This window comes from Mercenaria mercenaria, chromosome 1 (genome assembly GCF_021730395.1).
Source record: "Mercenaria mercenaria strain notata chromosome 1, MADL_Memer_1, whole genome shotgun sequence".
In the NCBI taxonomy this organism is placed as follows: Eukaryota; Metazoa; Mollusca; class Bivalvia; order Venerida; family Veneridae; genus Mercenaria; species Mercenaria mercenaria.
The window spans coordinates 80,377,700-80,397,398 of record NC_069361.1 but is presented as its reverse complement, the minus strand read 5'-3'; positions in this window follow the sequence as shown (position 1 = coordinate 80,397,398).

The window sequence follows — 19,699 nt, the reverse complement described above, 5'->3', positions numbered from 1 at the left end:
CTTTTAACCCCAGGAGCATAATTGAACAATTTTGGTAGAGGACTACTAGACAATACATCATACCAAATATCAAAAGCCTAGGTCGTATGGTTTCAGACAAGAAGATTTTTAAAGCTTTTTCCTATATAAGTCTATATAAAACTTGGGACCCCCGATTTTGAACAATCTTAGTAGAGGACCACTAGATGATGTTACACACCAACTATCAAAGCCCTATGCCATGTGGTTTTGTACAAGAAGATTTTCAAAGTTTTCCCTTTATATGTCTATATAAACCATGTGACCCCCGGGGCGGGGCCATATTTGACCCTAGGGGGATGATTTGAACAATTGTGGTAGAGAACCACTAGATGATGCTACGCACCAGATATCAAAGCCCTAGGCCCTGTGGTTTTGGACAAGAAGATTTTTAAAGTGTTTCCTTTCGGTTGCCATGGCAACCAGAGTTCTGCATGGAATTCAATTCTTTGAACAATTTTGAAAGGGGCCACCCAAGAATCATTCCTGTGAAGTTTGGTATAATTCTGCCGAGTGGTTTTCAAGAAGAAGATTTTTTAGAAATTTTCCTATATAAGTCTATGTAAAACTTGGGACCCCCGGGGCGGGGCCATATTTGACCCTAGGGGGATAATTTGAACAATCTTGGTAGAGGACACTAGATGATGCTACATACCAAATATCAAAGCCCTAGGCCATGTGGTTTTGTACAAGAAGATTTTCAAAGTTTTCCCTATATAAGTCTATATAAACCATGTGACCCCCGGGGCAGGGCCATATTTGACCCTAGGAGGATAATTTGAACAATTTTGGTAGAGGACTACTGGATGATGCTACACACCAGATATCAAAACCCTAGGCCCTGTGGTTTTGGACAAGAAGATTTTTATAAAGTTTTTCCTTTCGGTTGTCATGGCAACCAGAGTTCTGCATGGAATTCAATTCTTTGAATAATTTTGAAAGAGGGCAATCAAAGAATCATTTCTGTGAAGTTTGGTATAATTCTGCTTAGTGGTTTTCAAGAAGAAGATTTTTTTAGAAATTGTTGATGCACGACGGACGACTGACGACGGACGACGCACGACGGACATCAAGCGGTCACAATAGCTCACCTTGTCACTTCGTGACAGGTGAGCTAAAAAGCAAGAGAAATATGGATAGATACAATAGTAAGGATACGATAGTACATGATATGTAAGACGTGATAGCGTAGAGCTGCATTCACTGTATAGATTTCTGCATCTTTTCCGCATATTGAACTTTCAATTTTTCCAATATTTGGTGTTATCGGTTTTTTGACACATAAAATAAAGAAGGATAAATTCGATTTATTCGTTATATCTTTTAAACGGTTTAAGATAACGAATTTGCTTCGGCGGCAATCGTTGATTTAATCTTACCTCTAAATGATGATATACTTCTAGAAATTATAAGTTTATCATTTCACTTACCCTTTGAACCGTTTATATAACCACCCTTATTTTCCATTGAAGTCAATAGTAAAAGTCTAATTTTGGACAAAATTTAGGGTCAGTTTCGTTGATATATTGCGCAAAATACGGAAAACGGAAAAAATAATCGTTTTTGCTTCGGTGATGTTTCAAAGAAAAATTATTGCTCGACTCAACCGTGTAAAAATAAAATAAATATTTTTATTATTTCGCTTACCCTTTGTGCCTTTTATACAATCACTATTTCTTTTAAAATTGAGACTCGGGCCGGTGCGGAAATTTCCGAAGATTCCCGAATGCGGGGGTAAAATCCAAGCAGACGACTCGGTTACTTTAGACGTTTTCAGCGAATTTGTGATCTAAAGATAAATGTCTATGCCCAAGTCAGTTTATGTTTTAATAGTGTATCTTATTCAGTTTGATATAAAGTCGGTTAGGCGGTTACGTATGTTTTCTTCTTAAACTTGCACAATTATTTTCTAAATACCACCGTGTTGAATAGTCTAGTCTCAGTGTAGAAGAATGGTAAAAAAGTAATCAAACCAAGAATTTTTAATATTAAAGGTATATTAGTCCCCAATTTCGTATATGAAAACATGAACGCTTGTTACATACATATGAAATTAACAAATATATGTGTATCAACAGTACTTAAAGTTTAAAATAGTACACACTCTATACGCTAAACACAGTATAAATGTTTACAACCACTAAAAGACATACTACTACATCGAATCTAATTATGAATGCTGCTCTAAACACAAACTTAATTTATATTTTAGGTAAAGTTAAATACATTTGATGAGGATTCTCAACATTTAAAGAAAATACCTAAAAATAAAATATTTTGATAAACAATGGCCATCGGATTTCTTTAAACAGGTAAAAAAAGTTAACTGATTTCATTACATGCATTACAGTTTAAAATAAATGATCCTACACCACATTTCTTAATGTATATTTATAAAAAAAATAATGACATAGATCCAGCAGGAAAAGTTGTGTCTTTGTAAGAAAACGAAAGTCTCTAAAACATTTATCCACATTCAACTGATTTAGTTTATAGTAATTTATTTTAGCACGATTGTTATAAAAGCTTAAAGGTCCATAATGCTTTTAATTTTTATCTTAAAAAACAGATAAAACAACTTTCCATATAGATGTTATGCGTACTTATGTGGTTAGAACAGAACAGAACAGCACTACTTTTAATATTGTACATGACCTGTTATAGTTAGAACATTAAAGGGAAGTAATAACAACAATAGATTCAATAAAACATTCTAGTATATTCAGCAATATTCAGACCTTTGACAAATGTTAAAGAAATTCATTATCAGAAACAGGAGTTAACAAGAAATTAATGTATTTTATGTTCATAACGAAAATGTGGCGGCCACATTTTATGAGCCTTTAAAGCTTATTTGAACCACTCTCGAGTCCGCTTCCTGGAAAAACCAGTTCTGATGTCATATGAGAACACGACCTCCGGGTTGAGCGTCCAACACCTTAACCACTAGACCACCGCTACCAATTCAATTTATTTGCGAATTATCACCCGTACGACTGTCAGCGTGTCCAATACATATCTTCTTTAAAAGTTTCTATGGAAATATACGACTTTTATTTTAAGGTATTGACAGAGACTTTTATTAATTAAGCAAATTAGTAATGAAATGCGTGCTTATATACAAATATGTAAACAAAACATTTATTATGAATAACAAAGATTATTTTTGTACACAAAATGATGTGGGATGTTTACATACATTGGATACATAAAATCACAATAAAGCAATAAAAGATCCAAATTACGGTTGCGTTTTTTTATTAAGGCGGATGTTATGTCGGTTTATTATTCGTTAGTTCATATATTATTATCAGTGGGAGCGACACGTCAAAGGTATAATATGATATTATAATCAATGTGACAGTCTATAATCGAGAGATAATTTGAACGTACTGAAATTAAATTTCAATCAAACTTCAGATAATGACTTCAGTCATAAATATGTAGTCTGCAAACCTCAAATTTACTCAAAGTTGAGTTCAAATAATTGATCTCAAGTACGAGGGATAACAGTTTGCATTGTGTAAGTGTTTGATACGAGTTGCCAATTTTGATGCCAAATACACTTTCTCCTTTATTGTTTGATCAACTGTTTTATGTAATGCTGCGGCTTTGTCTGTCTGAAGCGTGTTTTTCTAATAACCTAACACAAAAAAGACCTTGATCTCACAAGTCCGCCCTATCACGTTTCTGGACATTTAATGAGGTGTAATCGTGAGTAGAGCCGTGCCATGAGAAAACCAACATAGTGGCTTTGCGACCAGCATGGATCCAGACCAGCCTGCGCATCCGCGCAGTCTAGTCAGGATCCATGCTGTTCGCTATCAGTTTCTCTAATTCCAATAGGCTTTGAAAGCGAACAGCATGGATCATGACCAGACTGCGCGGATGCGCAGGCTGGTCGCAAATCCATGCTAGTCGCAAATGCACTATGTTGGTTTTCTCATGGCGCGGCTCAGTATTCTTTTATTTCCACGTTTAAATACAAAGATTCTGCTCTTCTGTTCTTAGACAGAAGCTGCCTACAATGCGATTCGAAATTCTCATATGTTTTTGGAATTCTGAATAACATATCTTTTAGTTACAGTGAATGTTTTCGTCTGGGTTTATTGATAAAATTTCAATAAGCGAAAGAAGTACATTAATTTACCCACACTTATTCAGTACGAACATTGTTTTTTTTACTAATAAAAAAATGTTCGCTTAAAATAATATCATCTGCAACGCATACTTGATTATTAACACATTTAAACAATGTTGTTTAACACATTGTAAAAAATCTCTCAATTTTAGCTTTATATTTCTTGTGTTCAAGGAAGCAATTCTTATTTTGTATGGGATTTTATTATTTTATGTTTTTCTTAGATTTTATACCTGACTTACTGAAAGACTATGAATCTACCCATGTATTCACCATTGCATGAAACAAAGCTTGTGTTCTTTTCTCGAACATTACAATTACATTTTCTCATTGTGTCTTAAAACCAACAAAAGCACATAATTGTTGAAAGTTGATGTGTCAGATGAATACGTAATTGCTGTCGGAAAAAGTTTGTAAATACGAATATTTATATTAATTTGTCAAAATTGTATACGAAAGGCATTGTATGTTTAATGATAAAAAATTGAGATTTGGTCTAATTAATTGACGAGAAATCCGATTTGACCATATTTATTTGAACGTGAAGTGACTGCATTTATAAAAAGACATTTTCAGCATATTTTATATTTGAAAGGATTTTGTGACAGATAAAGGGCTCCAATCTGACTCAAGTACTTGATCTTCTAAACGAAGATCTGAGAATGACCCATTCACATTTGTCATCTGTATATTTTGGATTTCCAATATTTCTATTTTTATTTTCGCAAATCTATTTTTATTTGAACAAATCAGACGACTCATTTCAACAAGCATTTGGCTGATCCATCAAATAGCGTCAAATGTCAAAGAGTAAGAAAAATGTGCAGTCAGTCCGGGGCTCGGACTCGGGACCCCTCGATTACAGGGCGAGTGTCCTACCGATTGAGCTAACCGGCCGTCTGACACTTTACGTGACCAAGTCCGTACCATGACATATGTTTTCTCTCAAAACACGAGGGCGTAGTCGCGATGAGAATAAGAAGAATAAGAATTGTAAATATGAAAAACCCAGGCTAAATATAGATTTACAAAATGTTGTAAGTAAGGCTCTGATAGGCTAGCGGAAGGGTCGTCAGAACGAGGCTATCAATAGCACGTCTTCAGATCCTAAGCGTAGCGTAATAGGAGATGTACTTTAGTCAGATTGTAAGCCTGGCTCCTACTGAAAATAATGCTTGATGTGTGGTGGGCCAAAATATTAGTGGGTGGGGTCTAAATAATCAAATTTCGTTTCAAATGAGTTCGGAAATTAGGTAGTAACAGTATGATTATCTAGTAAAAGAGACAAACTGACACTCTCTGTACTGTATACTGACTGACTGACTGACTGGTCAGATGTTTTTGTCTGACGAGCGACCGATTGACACATCTACTTGTCTGATTAGATACAATTTTGCGAGTCTGTTTTTCCATTTAAATCTTAATGACTGTGATGTTGTGACTTTCTAAAAGTTAAATAAACGCGAACATGTGATTTGTGTATATTTTTTCCCTATTTATACCTTAAGATTAAGCTCATACATTTTTCTAACATGTTAGTCAGCAACATTTCGTATTTGATAAGTAGACATTATATTTCCCGTTTCAATTGCGAACAGTCATGTATTCATGTTGCATCTAAATTATCCCTTGTATCCTGTTTCCAGACCGTGAGACATAAATTGAATAAAAGCATTAATTACTAGACAAAGATAGAAACAGATGCACTTTCATCACAAAAATATCTTGATATAATTCTTTATTTCTTCGCGTATTCCCTACAGACCTTTGAAAAAATAATCATCTTGTATCTACTGATCTCCCTGCACACTTTCCCACACTTAAGAACGGTTATGATTTTTAAGACTTTAAAACTTCAAAGACAACAAAATCATGCAATGACTCATTAACGTCTACCTGATAGAATGGACATTCTTTCTCTCTGTATCTTTCTGCTATGAAATATTTTTCATTCAAGTACAAAATTCAGTCATGCATATACTCTGTTACAAACAGGTGCGTTTCAATAACTTTTGCATATTTATATGCAATTGCTCGAAAAGTAAATAATCAAAACTTATCTGCTTAAAAAAATTATAGCAGTGTGAAAAACCATTTATATCTATGGAACTCAAATAAAAGATTTTCTGACGCGGTATTGAGCATGTTTACTCAAAGGAGAATATTTTACTCTTCAAAGATTTAATCATGCACTATTAAAATGACCTGTAATTGCTAAGTCTAAAATACTACCATGCCTATTTCAATTTAGGAACAGGCACCTCGGGATTCTGAAGAACCTTAAGAACAGGATTACGATGGTTCAAATTGGGCAGTGTTAAGTCCTGTCTACACACTACAAGAAAATCTTGTAGGGCCCATAAAGCACTAGATAATTTATATCTTGTACAAGCAATTAGTGCTTTGCAATATTTCTTGAACTTGGAAGACACATTAATTTTAAATGGAGGGAAATCACGACAGGTAAATAAAAAAGATGGCCGAAACGATACCTGTACAAAGTGTTTATAAAGATCAAATATTTGGACATTTAAAAATGAATCATTGGTGAAAACATTGAGAAAAACTCTAGTTGAAGTGATACATATTCAGTTGAAGAACAAAGCTACTTAAAAGATATTATTTCAGGAAATATGATAAAACAATCATATTTTGTTAATAGAACAGAACAGAACATAATTCTTTATTAACTTGTACAACATGTACATCGATAGATAACATACATTACAAAACACAGATTCAATAGGTCACGATATTCAAAAGTTATCAAACAAATATACTAAAACACATACTAGTATACACTACTTATTAGAGGATGAGCACAACAATAATTACCGTTGCAAAAGTGAAATTCTTCGATTTAAAGACAATTTGATAAATTTGCATAATTTGAGGAGTTTATTTTTATCAGTGCACTTTAGCAATTCAGTAAGTTTATAAATATTTGGTCTGTTATAAAAATAAAATTCAATATATTTTCTTCTAAGATCAGCTAAACATGGACATTTACAGAAAAAGTGAAATTCATCATCTATATCATTTAAATTACAAAAAAATACAAAAACGTTCATTTCTTGGTATTCTATTAACTCCATGTCGTCCAGTTTGAATTCTTAATGAATGTGATGAAACCCGAAATCTAGTTAAATAAAATCTAAGATCAGAAGGTAAAACATCAAGATAACTTTCATACCCAAATGTCACCTTAACATTATCATACAATTCCAACACAGTGTTCGACGACTTACTATTACACAATTCTTGAGCAAAACATTCAAATAACCTTTGTTTAAAAATATGTAAAAAGTATGTTTCGCTAATAGACGTTGGGTTTTCAAACACATAGTTAAATCCATAGTTACATAACATTTTTTTACACTTGAAACTCAATTTTTCTTTCCATTCATACAATCTTTATGAGACATATTGTATATAGTTTTCAGAATAATATTATCTGTTTTTAACCATTTTGAACCAATATTTCACTATACGAATATACCTTTGTATATACAGTGGATATCGGTCTAATTCTACATATACTGTAGCATTTGCTGTGTTAATATGTAACATTGTGAGAAACATCATTGATAATGAAAAATACTTTTTGAGAACAACGAACTTGCTGATGTTACTCTTCCACTGGAGTACTAGATATAATTTTATTATTGAATTATATAAACTTGGCTTTTGAGCATGTCATTCAATTTAAACATCTTTCTTTTCTGCTGTCCACACTAACATGTTTATTATTAAATTATCAAAGCCAAACATTCAATGATGGTTTTATTAGATCTCAATACACATTTAATGAAACAAATGTAAACAAAATACCATACTGGGCAGGTGCCCCTCATCAAAAACCCTTTATCAGAGCATTTGACAGCACTACCATCCAAGAAAAATAGGAAAAGTTCTAAACGCTACAAGATCTTGTAGCCGAAAATTATCTGGAAACTGCCACTCAAAAAGATACTAATGGGGGACACAATGTAATGTCTATACTATACAAGTTGTTGTGATTTATATCTTGTGCAAGTTTTCTTGAATAGTGTAGACGAGCCTTTAGACGCAGATACACAGTACTTCGTGCTTTAAAAACAAGCAAAATGGTAGTTGAAATTAGTAAGGGATATGACACTGACATGGCGATGTGCAAAATTATGCTTACGCAAAAGCAATTTAATCAAGGTAGGTATGAAATAGTTGGTTTAACATAACATGGGATGAAATTCGGAAAATAGATTTTAGTTTTGCGTGCTTTGTTGGCAAATAAAACACGGTTTTGAGTTCAGAAGCATAGTAATCTAATTATTAATTACGACGCATCTGAACGAAAACATGTGTTTTATTTGCCAACAAAGCACGCAAAACTTAAATCTATTTCCATTCTAACACGTTCGAATTTCACCAGGAAGTTAAATACGAGGGTGTAAACCGGAATAGCCAAAGGTAGGTCATTCTAATCGACAAGACAATACATGGACTTGTAAACACCTTGTTTGTTTATATAAAAGAAAATCTTAGAAGTGTTAGAATAAAACGTAAACAATACGTACAACTCTTTTTCTCATTCGTGATTAATAATTTAATGATTGTACTAAAGATTTATTAGGGTATCGGTAGCCACATATATAGGGAATACTTCGAATATCCTGGAAACTGCGTGGTATTTCTGTTGCTATAATAACGTCAAATAAGCGAGAGAGGGGCTCCTTAGAGGGCGGCGTATATGGAAATCTTCTGTAAAACTACGTTTTTGTTTTAAATAAATCTTAGGAATTAACAAAGTAAAGTATACCGTAATCCTCATATGCGTTATTTTGCGGAATGTGACCCTGTAACATCGATTCCGGTCTTTACAATGTCATTAATGGACACATGTTTGCAATCGTTGCCATATTTTTGGTGACGAGGCTTACTTGATGAAGACCAGAGTTGAATTAAATGAGCCGTGCCATGAGAAAATCAACATAGTGGGTATGCGACCAGCATGGATCCAGACCAGCCTGCGCATCCGCGCAGTCTGGTCAGGCTCCATGCTGTTCGCTTTTAAAGCCTACTGGAATTGGAGAAACTGTTAGCGAACAGCATGGATCCTGACCAGACTGCGCGGATGCGCAGGCTGGTCTGGATCCTTGCTGGTCGCAAACCCACTATGTTGGTTTTCTCATGGCATGGCTCAAATGTTCTATTTTACAATAACAACGCTACATCACATACATTTGTGATGACCAGGGCAGTGCTGGCTTCAATCTGAATTTGAAACTATCCGGTATCTCACATACTCTCTAGACCTGGCGCCATGTGACTTTGGGCTTTTTTCGACGATCAAAGGAGAATTAAAATCGTAGCGTTTTGATGACGTCGATGATCTGTTGTTGTTCGTGAATGTAACAAAAGAAGTCCGCCAGAAAACTGCAAGAACTGTTGTTTTGTTTTGGTTTTTTTTTTAAATTTGTGTCCATAAATACGAGAAATGTGGTATGTATTCTGTAAAGTATTTTGAGAAAGTTTAGTGTTTTATTCCTTCACGAAGAAAGTTATGTTGTTGGCATTCATAGCTGACATGACGTTGTTATGGTGGCAATAACATGCGTGAAAGCAATAAATCGATAAATTATGCCCGTAGATATAGATTCATGATAATTTTCATTGAAAAATATTACGAAAAAAAGGTTATGGCACTTGCCGCAAACCTTTCCGAACACACCTCTTGTGCTGTCTGGTTCCTGATGATAGTTGGATGGAAGTTGTTTATCGCAGTAACAAATCTTAATACTGAAAACATTCGTACAACAGTAAGAGAAACTAAAAGGCTTATAAAGGTCGTGAAATAATTTGACCAGACATTTTCCCTCTGAGGTATTGTATAATTCATGGATGGTGTGTCTGAACGTTAAATAATTGGATACAGAAATGATTCTTTTTTTCGCGTACATTATAGAACAGTGTCTGCGACGACGAGGCAAAAGTGTTAACAGCTGTCTGGAGAATACGTTTCACTGAGAAAAGTCATATTGTTTTGTTTCATTAGACAAAACACATAATAGTTTGAACACGATGTGAGAATGGTCTGGAAAGTATGTGTTACATAGATGAGTTATTCTTTCAATACTTAAAACACAGCCTATATGTAGCTGGAGTTACTGCATAACCAGTGTAACTTTATTATATAATCTTAGAATGAAAAATAGTACTTTCCAAGATGTACAGGTCTACATGATTTTATAGATATTAGCTATAAGCATTATGTGTGATTCTTGTAAAATGTAACAAAATTACAAAATAACAAATCGAAGGTACTATTTCGATTATCAAACATTCTTATCTTTATCTACATTTTTGATAGTAAGTGTGTCCGGGAGTCACTTACTTAAAGTGTCAATATTCATTTTATACGGATAGAGTGTATGACAAACGTTCTATGAAGAGATTGTCTCCGGGAACAACTGCCCCACTTGGGAATCGGAGACATAAGCCAGTAGTCTTATTTCTCTCCTTAAAGCTAGCACTTTAAGGATTCTCCACAAAATTGACTAAAAACGAAAAGGCGATGATAAAATAGCAATACTGGTAACAGCGGTGATTTTATTAGAGCATATTGACCATTAAATAAGGCGAGTTCTTTTATCTTTTACTTTCCTACATATAAATCATTGGAAAAATACAAATTTCCCTGATATGTTTGAAAAAGAATTTATGTGATGGATGATAGCACTTTTCGATCAGAATGGTATTTTAGAAGTCTTGCTATAAAAATACAATTATTGCCAAAAAGAACGTATACTTCTTTTTTATGCCCCAGTAAAATCGCACTGTCCGTCCGTCCGTCCGTGCGTCCGGTAAATTCTTGTCCGGGCTGTAACTCTTCCATCCATAAATGGATTTTTAAATTACTTGGCATAAATGTTCACCATAATGAGACGACTAGTCTGACGCTAGACATAGACCCCTAGCTTCAAGGTCAAGGTCACACTTAGAGGTCAAAAGTTAACATGGTGTGTTTCGTGTCCGGTCCATAACTCTGCCATCCATGAAGTGATTTTGAAACAACTTGGCATAAATGTTTACCATAATGAAACAACGTGTCTTGCGCAAGACCCAGACCCCTAGCTCAAAGGTCAAGGTCACATTTACAAGTCAAATGTTAACAGGGTATGTTTCGTGTCCGGTCCATTACTCTGTCATTCGTTAAGGGATTTTGAAATTACTTGGCATAAATGTTCTTCATAATGAGACGACGTGTCATGAGCAAGACCCAGGCCCCTAGCTCCAAGGTCAAGGTCACACTTAGAGGTCAAACGTTTACATGGTCTGTTTTTTGTTCGGTCCATAACTCTGCCATTGATAAAGGGATTTTGAAATTACTTGGCATAAATGTTCCCTATAATGAGATGAGGTGTCATGTGCAAGACCCAGACCCCTAGCTCCAGGTCAAGGTCACACTTAGAAGTCAAAGGCGTTTCTTGTCTGGTCCATAACTCTGCCATTTATCAAGGAATTTGAAAATAATTTGACACAAATGTTAACCATATTGAGAAGATGTGTCACACTTATGACTGAGGCCTCTTAGGTCAAGGTCACAAAATGATATGTAATTTTTGCGCATACAACTGTGGCATTCTTGGGCCTACTTCGGCGGCATTTGTCACCAATAGTGACAGCTCTTGTTTCTGGATATAACTTTGTGACGATGATAGAAACAATGCTTTATAGAGAAATACTGTTCAGTTTCAAAAACTTAAATAGTAAAATCATTGTTTTGTTTTTTTTAACGTCCAATTTTTAGATGTGTTTGATTTTTAAATATTATGTACAAGATCGGTACGAAGACAATCACTGAGTTTGGGAATATGTTAAATAACCATTGTATAAACTGCAAGTCACGTACAGATGTCTTATAGACCAACTGGCCTCTTTTCCCTCTCTTTTGTGAGGAGATAAACTTTGATTCACTGACAGCTTACCATCAAACATGTAATTGTGTACCGCTATGTATCTGTATCAAATAACCAATTTATGAGCATCTCCTTGATGAAATATCTTGTAGTAGTTTTATTAGTAAATAAATAATATTTTCATTCATATGTTCCATGAAAGATAACTAAATTTCAACCTATATACCCCAAGGCGACCTTTCATTTGTAAGAAATTAGATTTAAAGCTGAATGAAACTCGGTATATATCCTCTTCATTCAGTTCAAGTCAAAAACATAGATGCAAATGGACAGCTGGTTTACCCAGTCTGTGTGGAGGAGTTTTGAATGCAAATGCCGAATAAATTATCATGGTAACTTTCATCCACTTTCAACGTTATTTTTATCTTTATTTATTTATTTGGTTTATTTATTTCAAAACTATCTAGGTTCATTGAAAATGCTGTATACCTTTTTGATATATGTACATGTGGTAAATTAGTTGTGATCAATAAAATATTGTTTAAACCAAAGAAAATGAAATTTTAATTTTAACAATATTTTCTTTTACAGTATAAAGCACGAATTGGAAACTTTACGCTAAAATATCCGTAAAATCATGTAATATTTAACGTCGCATTCTGATGCATCGCAGGTACAGGCCATTAACGTGATATATATTTTACGTTCATTGCCTTTTATATTGAAGTGATTTTTAGTTTTTAATAGGCATTTTCTTGGATTATCCTGTCAGTTGTTTATTTACAATGCGTTCTTTAAATATCTGCAGATGTGGTTCTGCCAGAGCTTCAATTATGATCTTCTCCCGCCATTCAATGCATTGTATTGTTGTTGCCGGCTTTTATGATGAGGGGGCGTCCGTGGCCGAGTTGCTACGGTCGCTGACTTCAAATCACTTGCCCCTCATCGATGTGGGTTCGAGCCTCACTCGGGGCGTTGAATTCTTCATGTGAGGAAGCCATCCAGCTGGCTTACAGAAGGTCGGTGGTTCTACCCTAGTGTCCGCTCGTGATGAAATAATGCACGGAGGGGCACCTGGGGTCTTCCTCCACCATCAAAGCTGGAAAGTCGCCATATGACCTATAATTGTGTCGGTGCGACGTTAAACCCAACAAAATAAATAAATTTTATGATGAGCGCGTTTGCAGAGTTTTACATTTCTGGAGTGATTTCCAACGTATCTGTTCATTTTTTATCTCAGTATCATTTAAACACGTTTTGGTATTAGTGAAATGACATTATCTTCTATTTAACCTACAAAAAATGTTATTTAGTTGCCTAATGATACAGCCATCGCTTCAAAAGCGGGAAGTTGACTGGCCGCGTATACCAAAGACGTAAAAAGTGGTACAAGTATTTCCATTGCTTGGCGTATAGTAAATAAAAGGCTTGCCTCTCATACCCTTATGGCGATGAATTCCATCAGGAATAAAGTATCATCAGTGGCTGATATAAGTTACTGAACTTGTTTCAAATCGACTTATAATAATTTAGTATCAACTAACATACTTTTGTTTTTGTTAAGTTTTACCTACAACAAAAATGTCTATATTATTCGATGGGCTTGGGCTGGAACAAAGTCTGCGCTATTCTTACTGTTTTACATTTGATATATTTTGTCACAATAAGACGTAAGTCAAGCTATGGAAACTTGTATAGACTGGATGCAATGTATAACTGACAAAATGCTACATGTCAAACTGCCGAATGTCATTTGAAATAGAATTGCCTTGGTTTAGCTACTCGGTCTTTTCAAAATTTAAATACATATGCATGTATTTATAATAAATATTTTATGTTTTGTTATATTTCTCTTTAACCGACAGACAGGCTGTTTACTGACTAGATGTCTGACGTGCTGCCGACTGAAACCCACCAACGACATGCTTACTGACGGACGTTATATTGTTTGTCATTAAGACTTTTGAAATGTTAAACTTCTAAACAATCGACAGGATATTCGTATAGGAAATTCTCACAAAACTTACAGAACTATAGTGCTAATTCATATATCTTATCCGATAACTAGACAATATATTCTTGTTTTTCAAATGGAAACAAATTGTATTTCTATTACGTAAATATTCCCTCTGAAATCATATTATTTCACCATATGCCCGAAACGGTGGAACATTAATTGAATTAAAATATAACTGATGCAACCATAGATAAAAGGAAAAAAGTGTTTAAAAAGTTTTCCAAGCAGATGTACCTTCATCACGGATATATTATCTTAGAAACAGGGCCCCTTATTTCTTTGCACATTCCATACAGACGTAAGAAAAAATTAATCATCTTCTATCAACCAGTTCTCAGTCCCACTAATTGTACTTTCAATGAAAGCAAATAAATTATGTATTAAACTAGAATTGCTTTTGAGAAAAGCGCATGTCTCCCACAACTGCCTAAACATCTAAATAGCAAGTCAGTCTTTATATACTGTTTACTCACTACAAATACACCTTTGAAGAGTAAAAAGGCCGATTTTGGGTAACTCAAGGGCCATAATTCTTGAGTGCCTCGGGCGATTTGGCTAGTTAATGAACCTGGTCGAGGAGTTATGGTCAAAAACATTTGATTCAAGTTTGGTGAAGATCGGGTGAGAAATGTTGGACTTATAGCGTGGACGAGAATAAAAAGGCCGATTTTCGGTAATTCAAGGGCCATAATTCCAAAGTGCCTTGGCCGATCTGGCTAGTTATCGAACTTGGCCGAGGACTTATGGTCAAGCACATTTTGTTAAAGTTTGGTGACGATCGGATGAGAAATGTTCGACTTAGAACACGGACAAGAGTTAAAAGGCCGATTTTCGGTAATTCAAGTGCCATAACTCCGAAGTACCTGGACCGATTTGGCTCATTATCGAACTTGCCCTACTAGAGTGCATGCACATTCATCAAGTCAAAAGGACTCCTACACTACTCAGACTGCATGCACATACATTCCTGGAGCCAAAAGGACCCCTGTACTAATGAGTAGTATAGGGGTCGTTTTGGACAGGAATGCGCCTAAAATCTGAGCACTTTTCGGTAATTCAAGGGCCATAATTCCGAAGTGCCTAGGCCGATTTGGCTAGTTTTCGAACTTGGCCGAGCACTTTTTGGCAGACATATTTTGTTGAAGTTTGGTGAAGATCGGATGAGAAATGTTCGACTTAGAGTGCGGACAAGCTTTGTGACACACACACACACACAGACTGGAGTAAATCAATATATCTGAAAACTGAAACTGAAACTGGTTTATTTGCTTCAACGCCTATTTCTACATTTAAAACATATTCAATGGCGTTTTACAATACAAGTTGAAATAAAATATTAAATATAAACTATTTTAAATAAGATTAATTAAAACGAATCAAAATAGCAATTATTAATTTAAAGTTAATGATAATACTATATTTTAAAATATTACTAACATATAATTATCACAGACAAACATTAAATTTCTATCACTGTCACTAGCATCACTGTTTTAAAACTTAGTCAAAACTTGGAATAATGCAAAGTAGTCTCTGAAGAAATGCGTTTTCAACTTTTTCTTAAAGCAGTCAATTGAAGAACTTTGTCTGATGTTCAGCGGCAAATTGTTCCACAACTTTGGCCCTATAGTACTAAAGCTTCTATCACTAAAAGTTTTTCGCTTGTTGAAAGGGACGGTGTAACAGTCAACTGATGACTCCGAGGATCTGAGGGAGCGCTGGGGGATTTTCGGTGTTAAGAGTTCAATCAAATATGCAGGCGCATTTCCAACATGGCAATTGAACATGTACGTCAAGATCTTAAAGTTTATTCTGGCTTTGATCGGCAGCCAGTGCAAATCGTAGAGTGTGGTGGGAGACATAATTATTAAAGTTTATCTTATTGCATGAACATTGTTCCTCCATGTATATCATCGTGGTGCAAACAAGTGCGCATCAATCATGTTTGCGTATCCAGTACCTAGAAAAGTAATCCGGTGAATAAGTAATAACAAGAAACAAAATGTGCTAAAATGGATGCTCCGTCAAAGTTCAAAGAATATTTTTGTCATGAATTCGGCTGAAGCAAAATAATAATATTATTTCTTTCTGAGAATTTCGCCATGCATTGTTTGTTTGAATTAAAAAAAATACAAAAAAAACACAAGAAATAAAAGAATCATTACTGTAATAATAATGTCGGTGTCACGTAAATGCTCAAAAAGAACTATTTAAACAAAAGGTTCTAGATGAAATATTATGGCCAATATTTTTTTCTCTCTAACGCGTGATTTCCGATGTTAATAACGGTTGAAAGTGTCAAGATGGTAGTAGGTATCATTTACCTGTAGCCTGTGGGCGGCAAGTGATTCTGCCTTTGCGACCAGCGCAGACCAAGATCAGCCTGCACTGTTCGCTATTCAGCCAGTAAATTTTTAGTGAACACCCCTTCGATTAATAAATGGTATTGCAGAAATTGAATGATAGACCAGTTCATTTTAGAAATTTAGCAGGGTATAGGTTAATGATGAAATCAGTTTAAGTTCATTCCTGAATTGTATTTAGGTTTAAGGTTTGTATAAACGGCAAGTCACAAAGATTTCACATAAAAAAAATTAAGACGGAATTTTCCCTCTTATTTATGAGATTCACATTGTTTCATTGGCAGATAAATTCTGACATGTTATTGTGAGCTGACTTTTATCTGTATCAAATAACTTATTTATGCGTTACTCCTTGATGAAATATCTTATATCAATTTTAATGAAAAATAAATAAAATATTGAATTTCCTCCATATTTTCCCTATCAAAGTTTTCAGAAGTTAATTGGAACTAAAATTTCAAGTAATATTCCCGACCCTATTCTACTTTCGTAGGAGATTATATTAGGCTATAATAGATGAATGAACGAGGGCGGTATCAAATTTCTAAATAAACATAATTGAAAATAAGATGATTTACTAAACTTTTGGATTAAAACGCAATAGATATGTTGTTTCTATTACTTGTTACATTACAGTTGTGTTTCAGCACCTGTGTGATACAGAAGCATCGATGACAGAGGTCAGTGTAAACAGAGAGTGTCTTTCATTTAAGACAAATGTTAATATATATGAACAACATGCAGGGTAATAGCCCTGCAGACTGAATTTCTTTAACGCGGCGTATAAACAAAACATCTACTCATTACTTTTTTGTTGAGTTTACCGTCACAATAATAGGACATAATGTGACTTTCCAGCTTTGATGGCGGAGGAAGACCCCATGTGCCTCTCCGTGCATTATTTCATCAAGGGCGAGCGCCCGGTAAAACCACCAACTTTCCGTAAGCCAGCTGGATGGCTTCCTCACGCGATGAATTCAACGCCCCAAGTGAGGCTAGAACCCATATCGACGAGAGGCAAGTGATTCAAAGTCAGCGACTTTAACTCGGCCATGAAAGCCCCCTACTCAATACCAGTTTGATTCTATGCTTTCTATGTCTTCTATGCAAGTCGTCTCGGCGATATATGACCATTTTGTGTCGATTCGCCGTAAAACCCAACTCACTCACTCACTCTATGCAAGTGGATAAAATAGGGAGCGCTATTTTTAGAATGTGTATGGCACAAAGAGTGGTCGTTGTGACGTCAACGTGACCGTGTTTTAATAATATCAAAACTTGACGAAAAGGTAACATGTCCCACTAGTGAATTATTATGCACCTTTAAAATTGATTCAGAGTGTGCGAGTTAATTGTAGCATCGTTCAGTTATATCATTTCAATACTGAAATGTCTTTTTAAGTCTCTGTTCAGGCTTATTTCCATGGGCTAGATCGGAAGAAAATGGTGTATTTTGTAGACTACAATAATACATTCTCGAAATCAGAAGTTATGAAAGTTTTGTTTTGTGGTGGTCGAGTTACATAAAAAGCGTAAACATAGCATCATTGCTCGTAGACACTGACAACTCTATACATGAGACGGTAAGGAAATGCTCGTAGACACTGACAACTCTACACGTGAGACGTTAAGGAAATGCTCGTTGACACTGACAACTCTACACGTGAGACGTTAAGAAAACGCTTGTAGACACTGACAACTCCACACGTGAGACGTCAAGGAAATGCTCGTAGACACTGACAACTCTACATGTGAGACGTCAAGGAAATGCTCGTAGACACTGACAACTCTACATGTGAGACGTCAAGGAAATGCTCGTAGACACTGACAATTCTACACGTGAGACGTTAAGGAAATGCAAACAAATCTGCTACATGTCTTATTTATATTGCAGTCTGTATTAATTTTTGGTGTACACTTCCTGTGTTTTCCACAAGATATGTTATTTTTTTTCGAATATGAGTTATAGACTTATCAATGATAATTGTACAACAGTGCGCATGTTCTTTGAGCCACGTCACTGGCTAATTTGCATTGCGGCATCAAGATAAAATAACTTCTTTCTCCATAAATGTAATACAGTAGAACCCCACCTTACGACCACTCCGAAATAAAGACCACCCCGCTAAAACGGGCATTGTTTTGTATGTAAAAATTGTTTCCATCTGCGGACATTTACTTTAAAAAAAAAAAAGTAATTTTATAAGACAGTATGCTTTCATAACGCATGCAATGCGCCAACGTATACCTAGACAATGAAGGACAGGCTTTATAATGTTGAGCACAGGGAAATTATTGACGAGTTCGGTGTAAATGGACAAGTTTCTGTCACTCAGTCGGGGAGTCGGTCAAAAGTAACTTATCTATGATCACTGCTTCAATCAACACTTTATCGTACCTACTAGTCATACATTTTTTGGAAATAATTCTGAGAATGTTTTTTATTGTTTTTTTTTTTATTATAGAGTCCACTCAATGTTTCTACTTGAACCCAACTAGGTGGAGCACGAGGGATGTTGTAAACTCCACTATCTCTAATGAATAAATTTGATAAAACCGAGTCTGCTAATATTGAGCTTCATGCCTTAAAGTCGGTTTCTAGGTGCGTAAGTGTAGTTGGAAATTTCATTAACTTTCAGGAACAAATTCACTCTAGACGATTCTCTTTTTTGCTCGGTTGCATTCACTTTATATCTATTTTTGGACAATAATGATAGTTTTAAGTTTATCAAAAATATATTAATTCCTTGTGCAACAAAGGGAAGTAATTTGCTTTGAACAGTCATGGACTTTAATAGTTGAGAAAAATCATAACAAAACTAGAATTAACTGAAAGCCTACAATCAAGTTTCATGAAACAGGAATTCAGTCTCATGCCAGTATTGTGTTTCAGTGCATCTAATCACTTATTTCTCGATTTAGAATAAACGTGCTGTAAAACTAGATAATAAAATCACACTAAATAATCCAATAAAATCTGTAAAAAGATCCTTTGGAAGCATAGAATGCAACCAAGCAGAATAATAGCAGACTCGGTTTGATCAAGTCTGTTCGTGAGAGGTAATGAAATGTGTAACACCTCTCACGCCTCCAAGCACCAGCTTAAGTGGAACTCTGTTACACATATATTGAATGAATCCTTGATCCTAAAGGACCAGAAATATAACAACACTGATTCCAAGTACGGTGAGACTTTTACACACGGCACTTAAAAATTGCTGCTGTGATACTTCAATAAAGTCTGTAAAAGATCCTTTGAAAG